Here is an 8622-nt window from a genome sequence, read left to right on the forward strand (position 1 = left end):
CCACATAATCAACATGCTAATCAAATTTTTAAATAAAACCTCTACGTTTTCATTACCTACTTATTTTAAACCTCACTGGGTCTCTGTGCTTCTTTATGCAATGCAGGCAATATAAGGATACACTTTATAACAAGGGTGTGCAAACTCCGGCCCTCCAGTTGTGGTAACCTACAAATCTCATTATGCATCTACCCTTGGGAGTCTTACCTAGGCTGTCAGAGTCTTACAATGCCTAAAGGGACTTGTAGTTGAACCACTATGTATCACTTGCATAGTATATAAGCCTGAGTGCAAAATTCTGGTACATTTTTACTAGGCACATACTTTGTTTAAATTGGCCCTAATCTTGGATGGCGGGAGGGGGTTCTATTTGGGGTGGTGGATGAGGTAAACCTCAGCCCAGCCTAAGTACCTAAAAGTACCTGCACGTTAACCCCTTGGATGTTTCTTGACTTTAAATATATACACATGTATCTATGTATACTCTACTTGCCATTGCGGTTACCATTAATGTTAGTTAACTCTAAGCCCTCAGGCTGGGTTCACACCATTTTCCGGACCAGATCTGGATTGCAGTGCATTGCATTTTTACCACGATTTTGCGATGATTGGGCATTTTTTTATTATTTTTTTTTTAAGCTTAAAAATGGTCTTACAGGTGCGTTCTAGTGCGTTCCATGCGTTTTTGATGTGTTCCAGACCAGACAAAATGAGACATGCAGTATTTTTCTAGTCTGGTCTGGAACGGACTGTGCTGGTGTGAACAGAGGCCAGAAATAGCATAGGGATACATGTTGGGTCTGGAAACAGTCTGGTGGTAATCTGGATATGGTATGAATGGGCCCTCATTCATGCCTTTTTTACATGTGTTTTTCACACATTTCCAGGCTTGAAGTTTTTAGTTTTATCCAATGGAAAACTAGTTAACGGTAATCTTCAGGTTGAGCATTGTCATGCTTCCACAAACGCCAGACACACCACTTAAGTGAATGGCAGCTCAGTGAAGCACCAAGCCACCAAATACATTTTGCAATGGAATACATGTTCTGCATGTACAGGCCAAGTATAGTGCTTACATATTGTATAGTATTTCTAAACAGATCGCTGGATTATGAAGCTGAGCATTCTCATGACTTCTACAAAATATGCTGTTTACAAGTTTCCAAATCCAAAAGGCAGTTTCTAAAAATTGTCAATGTCACCGGACATTATGCACAAAGCAACTGCTGTTTTTTTTATAGTATTTGGGAATCAGATTTATAAGGCCCCATTCACACTTGCAAATGGGGCAATCACAACCTCACTAATTCCTCTGTGAAACATTTGTGATCTGCTGCATGTGGGATGTGCTATATAATACAATGACAACTCCCAAGAGCCGCAGCTGTCCACAGGCCAATCGTGGGTATTCACACATGACAACAATCCCACTAGGACGCAAACAGTCTGTGTCCAAGTGTGGTCATCTGCAGGTAATAACAGCATGTGCGATTACATATGAACGGCCTACGAACAGCTGTGGATGGTGGCAGTTGTCATTGTATAAGGGCTAGTTCACACATGGCATTCCAGGCCCGATAGGTGCCGTAACACACTGGATCGCATTACGGCCGGCTAACTTTGTTTTGGGGCTGGAGGGGGCATGGGGATGCATTGAAGTCAATGGCACCGCAGCCACGCCCTCGGGCCAACTGCAATCGCCTGCACAATAACACGTGGCAAATTAGTACCTGCGTTACAGTCCGGTCAGACAAAATGCATGCACTGTTTTTTCTGACCAGACCGGAAAGCAGATCTTGATGTGCTACGCGTTCCGTTGCGGGCGATCACACTACAGCCACGCCCCCTCCCGCCCCAAAACAAAGTGAGCCGGCCGGAAAACGATCCAGTGCGTTCCGGCACCAATTGGACCGGAACACACTGAGGCTGGTGTGAACTAGCCATTATATATCGCCTCCTGCATGCAGCAGGTCACATGAGTTTCAAAGGGGAACTCATGAGACTCATGCGATCACCTCCATTTCTCAAGTGCGCTCGCTCGTCCCCCCCCCTTTCCGGCCCTGCCAGGCCTATCCTCGGATCAAGGGTCTGGTATGGAATTTTAGGGGGACCCCATGTTTTTTTCCCCCCATTTTTGGGGGTGGGGTTTCTCCTTAATATTCCTACCAAATCTTAAGGGCCTGGTTTGACTATTAGGAGGAACCCTACACAGTTTATTTTTTTTTAAATTGGTCCCTCCTAACATTTCTACCAGACCTAAAGGGTCTGGTATTGTTTGGGAGGGGGAACTGCACACTTGTTTTAGAAATGTCAGTTTTGCTGCAGCAGGTTCTATACATCCTACAGATCCGCCACTTCAAAGGCAGGTTAAGGGGACCCCCCCAGGCATGATATTTGAAGGAATTTTTCATTTTTTAACCTTTAAGTGATGTTAAAAATCACTGCTCCTTCAAAAACTGTATTTTTTTTGCCATTGATTCATGTCCCCCAGGGCAGTACCCGGACCCCCATACACCTTTTATGGCCAATAACTTGCATATAAGCCCTCTTAAAGGGGACATTCATTTTCGAACGTTCGACCCCCATTGACTTGCATTGAGTTCGAGTTTGTATTCAAACTTTTCGGCCGTTCGAATACGAACCGAATACGAGGGTGTTCGGCCCATCACTAATTGCTATCACATAGGGGGCTAAGAAAACCCCGTATGTGATAGCAAAAAGGATGTAACAGGTCCTCTTTATGGAGACATCAGGGGTCTCCAAGACCCCTAATGTCACCTAGGACCCCCCAAAGAAGCTGATGAAGCATTTAAATACGCCCGCAGATCTAAGATGCTCCCGGCCGGCTGCATTTCTACAACGGCCGGCCGGGAGGCGGTTAAAGCTGAACTCTGGGATAAGCAAATATCGTCTATATACAAGAATGTGTGTATTCGTATTTGAATCTTAGTGGGCTTTGTGTATTTCTTCCAGATCTGTGCTGTAATCCAATGTAAAACTTTGCCTCTGTGCAGGAGCTTCAGTTAAAAGACCAGTCATTGATGTTTTCTCCCTTTGTGCAGGGTGTCTGGTCTTGTATCCAACCCTCCTGCAGGCAGACTGTAGTGGGTGGAGCCTTGCTAAGGCCCTCCCATAGCACTGCTCTATCCACAGTCTATGTGATATCAGGGCTCTATTTATATGGCAATAACTAGGTTTTAAACAGGCATTTGCTGCACACAAGGTAGATTTTGTATCCTTTGTGGCTATCGAGGAATATATTTAAGTTTTTGTGCCTGGAGTTCAGTTTTAACAAGCTTGCTCCCAGAGTGACACTATTTTTATATTATAACATTAATCCTGGCACTCAGCAGAAAAACTGTATTTTATTTGTTTACCAGAGCTTTGTATGCAACAGGTGACGGATTCTCTTAAGAAACAAAAACAAGATAATTGCTTAAGACGTAACACATCCACCATATGCTCCTAATATTAGTCTAGACTAAAAAAAATATCTATTAATAGATGTTTGAAGATCATAAAATAATGAGCGTTCATGTATAGTAGGATTATTTATAATATATTTACCATAATTTCACACGTGTAAATAAATAACACTTACCAGGCTTTGATTATCACATTGTCTACAAGTATGCTGTACATGTGCTGGCTTTGTGAGCTCTTGTTTTTAAGTAAGGGCAGTGGTTGTCAACCTGTGATTTCTGTGTGTGGCCCCTGAAAGATCTAAAGGGCAACACATAATATTCACTACACAAGAGACTTCAGACATACTAGGACACAATCAATGCAAGAGGGGTGCTTGAAGACTGAAGACATACTACTGGAGATATTCAGAGACTGGGGACATGCAACATGAGACTGATGGAGATCATCAGTGTCATTTTAGCCTTTTTACAAATGAATGCTTCCACAGCAGACTGTTGGATTCTCAAAGGGCCTCACAGCAAGTACTAAAAACGTGGCGGTTGGGCCCCATGGAGTTAGGGCAAGTTAGAATAGTTCTAAAAAGCTGCTGCTGAATGACATGGGTTGTCAGCCTCCTGTGGAGCAGCCACTGCACATGTACCGCCAGTCTGCAGACCCACTGTCCTGGGAAGACGTGCCTGTACGTCCGTACCCATCTCTGTGTGCGTGCCCCTGATAGCAGCAGCTTCATGCACAGAGCCGATCAGATCAGCTCTGTGCCTTGTGATTGCGGTGATTGGTTATCACAGTGATCACACGACAATGTTTACATTGACCAGTCCTCCCCTTCCTCTTACAACAGAGGCAGGGGAGAGTAGAGGAACTAATGAATGGATGAGTCATTACTTCCTAATAAAAATAAGCTGCTGCAGCAGCAACAGATAATAAACTATTAGAGCTGCAGCTAACGATTATTTTCAAAATCGATTAGTTAGCCGATTATTGAGTTCGATTAATCGGTTAAAAAAAAAACATTTTAAAAAATGGCTCCAGTGATGAGATACTAGTTTGTATTGAGATTGTAGTCCACCACGGGAGCAAACTTGGAGTGGTGATAGTAAATATAACAACATATTTAACCCTTACTATTTACTTTCCAAAAAAGGGGTCAATTCAGGGGTTGTTGTACTGTCCTGACATTTTTTTTTTTATAACAGAAAGGGAAACAGTTTTTTACATCTTTTTCTTTATATAGTAAAACATATTAAACACTACCAAAAAAGCTCTATGGATGGAGTTTATCAAAACTGGAGCAGTTGTCTATGACAACCAATCAGCATCTTCCTTCAGTTTGTTCAGTTAAAGTCAACATGTTTTTCGGCTGATTTAAATGCTGTTTAAATCCCCTGCAATGGATGCTCTTTCTCGATGAACAACAATTGTAGTTTCCTGCAGAGTCAGCTAGTTCCCTGAGCACTGGCCCTGATATCCTGGATTAGAGTGGCTCCTTTACATTGCAAGGTCCTATAGAGCCACCCTCGTGTGCGCTAGTAAGCTGTGTATGTCTCCACAAGCACACAGACATAGCAAAGCAAAACACAACCCAGCTCCCGGCTGCCCCCCTTCTCCCTCTTCCCTTCTCCAAGCTAGTAGAAAGTTGCTGGAGACTGTGCTGTCCCTAGTAATCTTGTACTGCACAGGACGTTCAGGGAAATGCAGCTGAGAGACTAGGAAGCAGCTGTTCAGAAATAAGATGAACTTAACTGTTTGGACAAAAATATAAAGAAATACTTTGCTGGGCAATGTATATTTTTTGATTTGGATTCATTATGAAAAAGCTTTGAAAATTAAAGATAGAAGCTGATTGGTTGCCATTGGCAAGTGCTGCAGATTCTGTCCGCTTCAGTTCTGATAAATTCCCCTCTATGTGTCTAGAAAAATTATATAAAATTAATTTGGGTACAGGGTTGTGTGATGGAGTATTTCTCAGTCAAACTTTCACGGCACTGAAAACTGAAAAATGGCCTGGACAGGAAAGGGGTTTAACATGCCGGTAAGTGGTTAAATATGCAAACTGATGCAAAATATAGCAAACAAAATACAAACAAGCATTTTACTACAACAACACACACCGTGTTCCCATATTTTATGCACTGAGCGTTCTGTGTACCTTACTATATTTATAAACGTGAAGGTCCATGAAAACCATGTTGTCGGCAAACATTGTGGCTTCCAGAGAGCAGAAACATACATGACATAGTACACATGGTAGCTACTAGAGAAGGCCCTAAACATACTTCTACATAGTTACAACAAACTCAGCCTGGCAGCCCTGGCTCCTCACTTCCAAAATCAGTGGAGCCGAAGGAGGAAACCATGTGGATAACAGAACCCAAGATAAAGACCTCTATCATGTTAAGTCAACAGGCTTGTCGGAAGCCTGCAATATTTATGATCTTGAAATAGGAACGTGACAATCCAGCCTGGTTAATTTAGTTATACATAAAGTAAAAGGTAGCAGAGAATACACTGTTCCTTTTCGTAGAAACTATTTACAACACTGTTGATACTTTATTAACGTAGATTTCAGCCCAGTCACTAAAATCTCATATAAAGTTGAACATGTTAAAGAAGAACTCCAGAATTTTTTTTTATTACACCTTGCAGTGGGGCTACCCCCTTACTGCAAGAGTTAACTGCTCATGCATGTCTAGGTGCTAAAATAACAAAAGTTATATGCACCAAAAGCTCCAAGCCAGTCAGTTGTCACAGTGCTTCCTTGAGCCTGTCTCCCCCCTCCCTGCAGCACTGGAATCTTCATCAGCCTCCTCACATCTACACACAGTTTACTGTATAAACGTTGATGATTTACAGGACCGCTGCAGAGGAGGGGGAGAGACATTGGAAGGCCTAGAAACAAACAAGCAGTTAACCCTTGGTAGCCCCTGGAGTTCTTCTTTAAAGTAATCCCAAATGTTGTTGTCAGTCTTTCTAAGGACCGGTTCACACCACTTGCGTTCAGGCTGGACTGGCCGTTTTTTTCCAGCTCAGCCCAAAATGCAAGACAAAACAATTTGTCTTGTCACGGGTGGGCACAGTTCACACCACCGCATTCCACACACACACAAAAAAAAACAGTGTGATGCGGCTGGATCAAATGCATCGTCACTACCTGGGGACACTCACCGGCAGCCATACAGTTGAGCCCAGCTGCTGGTGTGAAAGTACCCTCAATCTGCACCTTACATTAACATGGAAATTGCCATGTTTGCTTGTTTAAGTACTTCATGTCATGAAGTGACACCGTCTCCCAACTTCTGCGTTGTCACCAGGTCACATGAGCCCCTGGTGGGGACTATGGTTCTGTTCTCACCATGTCTGCATTTTTCTGAACACTACCACACATGTATAGTGTGAACAGGGTACATAAAAAGCTGTATGCCTGGGTAATGCCAAACATGTGCGGTTTGTGCAAAAAGATGTGGCAAAGTGGACATAGTATGAGCAAACAATATATGCAGCAGGGTGCAATGTTGCCACTCTCAGGTAGCCAATACAGAGCAGTGATGTGCAGCAGAAGAGTGCATTTTGCATTTAAGTAGCTGAAAAAGGCTGGAGGAAACCAGCTCCCACTGAGACACGAATAACGTGAAAACATTGTTACATGAAAAAAAAAAGGGCAGTTGTGTATTATACATTGTGATTTCGCATATTAAAATTAAAGCTGAATCTGTACAAAAAAAGTACACTTGCAGTGGGGCTGCCCCCACACTGCATGGATTACTTGCTTGTTTTTGTCTAGGGGGCTGGGGGGAAAAAAAATCAGATTTGCTCGCCTGATCCCCTCTGCCCTCTTCTTCCCCTTTGCTCCGGCTGGTGGAAATGGCTCTGGGTGTCCTCACATCTAAAAGCAGGTCTTTGGGAATTGCATTAGACGTGATGGCATCAGTGGTCCTTAGACAGCTGGACTTCAGGGGAGAACTGCATGGGTACTTTATTTTATTTGCCCAGAGATGGGCTTTAAATGTCATCCAGATAGGGTTTAGAACACCAACTCTGATGTATCCTACAGGCCCCTTTCACATGGGCTGATCAGGAGGGCATCCATGCACGCATGCCCTCTTGATCGAAGCAATATGGAACAGATGTAACCACTGTCACATCCGTGTCCATCTTGCGATGGAGGGAAAAACTGAGATGACCAGATGTGCCCGTTTACATCAGATTACCCCCAATCTGGCAGGTCAGGTCCAGTGTAGCGGAACTCAGATCCGTTTGTTTTTCCGGACCTGGCTGGAGTCAGGGTAACACAGCTGCCCATAGACTTACATTAGGCACCAGATCAGGTCTGCTGAAAAACTGACAGGTGAACCCAATAAATAAAGAAAAGGTGTCCACTACAATTGCCACCCAGCTGATACATTGTAGCAAAAATAATAGGAATCCCATACCTAACCTCAGTAGTAAAACAGTGTGCACACAGTCATTCAAGATGAATGGATCCAGCCCAGAGCTACAGGAAAGCTACAGGTAGGAAGGAGGAGTGACAACACATAAAGATCTGTAGACGTCCATGAACCTTGGTGTCTGTGGCAGACTGTTGCCACTGTACAGTAGTGATCCTGGGAATGGGAGAATCCTAAGGCTGTGCACAGTTCTGGAATGCTGGATTCTCCAGCCAGGGGCTGTGACCTGCAGCCATTTGTGTCTATGCAGCTGTGTGCCAGAAGAGAAGCACAGACACTTCCAGTCTTCACTGAACACTCATTCATTGCATCTGAGTTAGCAACTTGCAAGCACCCTTCCCCAACAACACTACACATACAGCGCACACCCTGCTACACTTGATTCCAGTGTGTGCCCAGTGACAGCTATCACCTCTGCTCCATACAACTTGCACAAACTTTCTGACAACTCCACTTACATTAGGTTGCAGTCATTTGGAAAGCAGAACGAGCTGGACCCTGGGAAGCCTGCTGAATGTGTCCTGAAGTGTTAGCAGCCACATTTGGACGCTGTGAAGTGGAGGGTCCCCGCAGTACTCTTCCTGTAGCTGCGGAGCCCCTTGTGTTTTGCAGAGCTCTCAGCTACTCTGCGTTCTGCCAAGACAGTCCGAGCAGGGAAAGGTCTGCCTGGCGCATGCGCACAGCGCCTCCCCGGGCTCATTGTTGGTTACTACAGGATATCTGATCACCGCAGCACACTGCTAGGAATAAC

The 8622-nt window shown here is 44.0% G+C and overlaps 1 protein-coding gene across 1 annotated transcript in view; it reads right to left on the reverse strand.

Annotated features, from left to right (window-relative positions):
- The window catches only part of TSPAN12 (tetraspanin 12), a 111228-nt gene extending 102826 nt beyond the window's left edge, over positions 1-8402 (reverse strand). The window contains exon 1 of the mRNA XM_018553072.1: positions 8330-8402. The gene's annotated coding sequence lies outside the window, so the exon portion shown is untranslated. The remainder of the gene's footprint in view (positions 1-8329) is intronic.
- Positions 8403-8622: the final 220 nt, after the last annotated feature.

This window comes from Nanorana parkeri, unplaced genomic scaffold, assembly GCF_000935625.1.
Source record: "Nanorana parkeri isolate BGI_ZX_2015 unplaced genomic scaffold, ASM93562v1 scaffold108, whole genome shotgun sequence".
NCBI lineage: Eukaryota > Metazoa > Chordata > Amphibia > Anura > Dicroglossidae > Nanorana > Nanorana parkeri.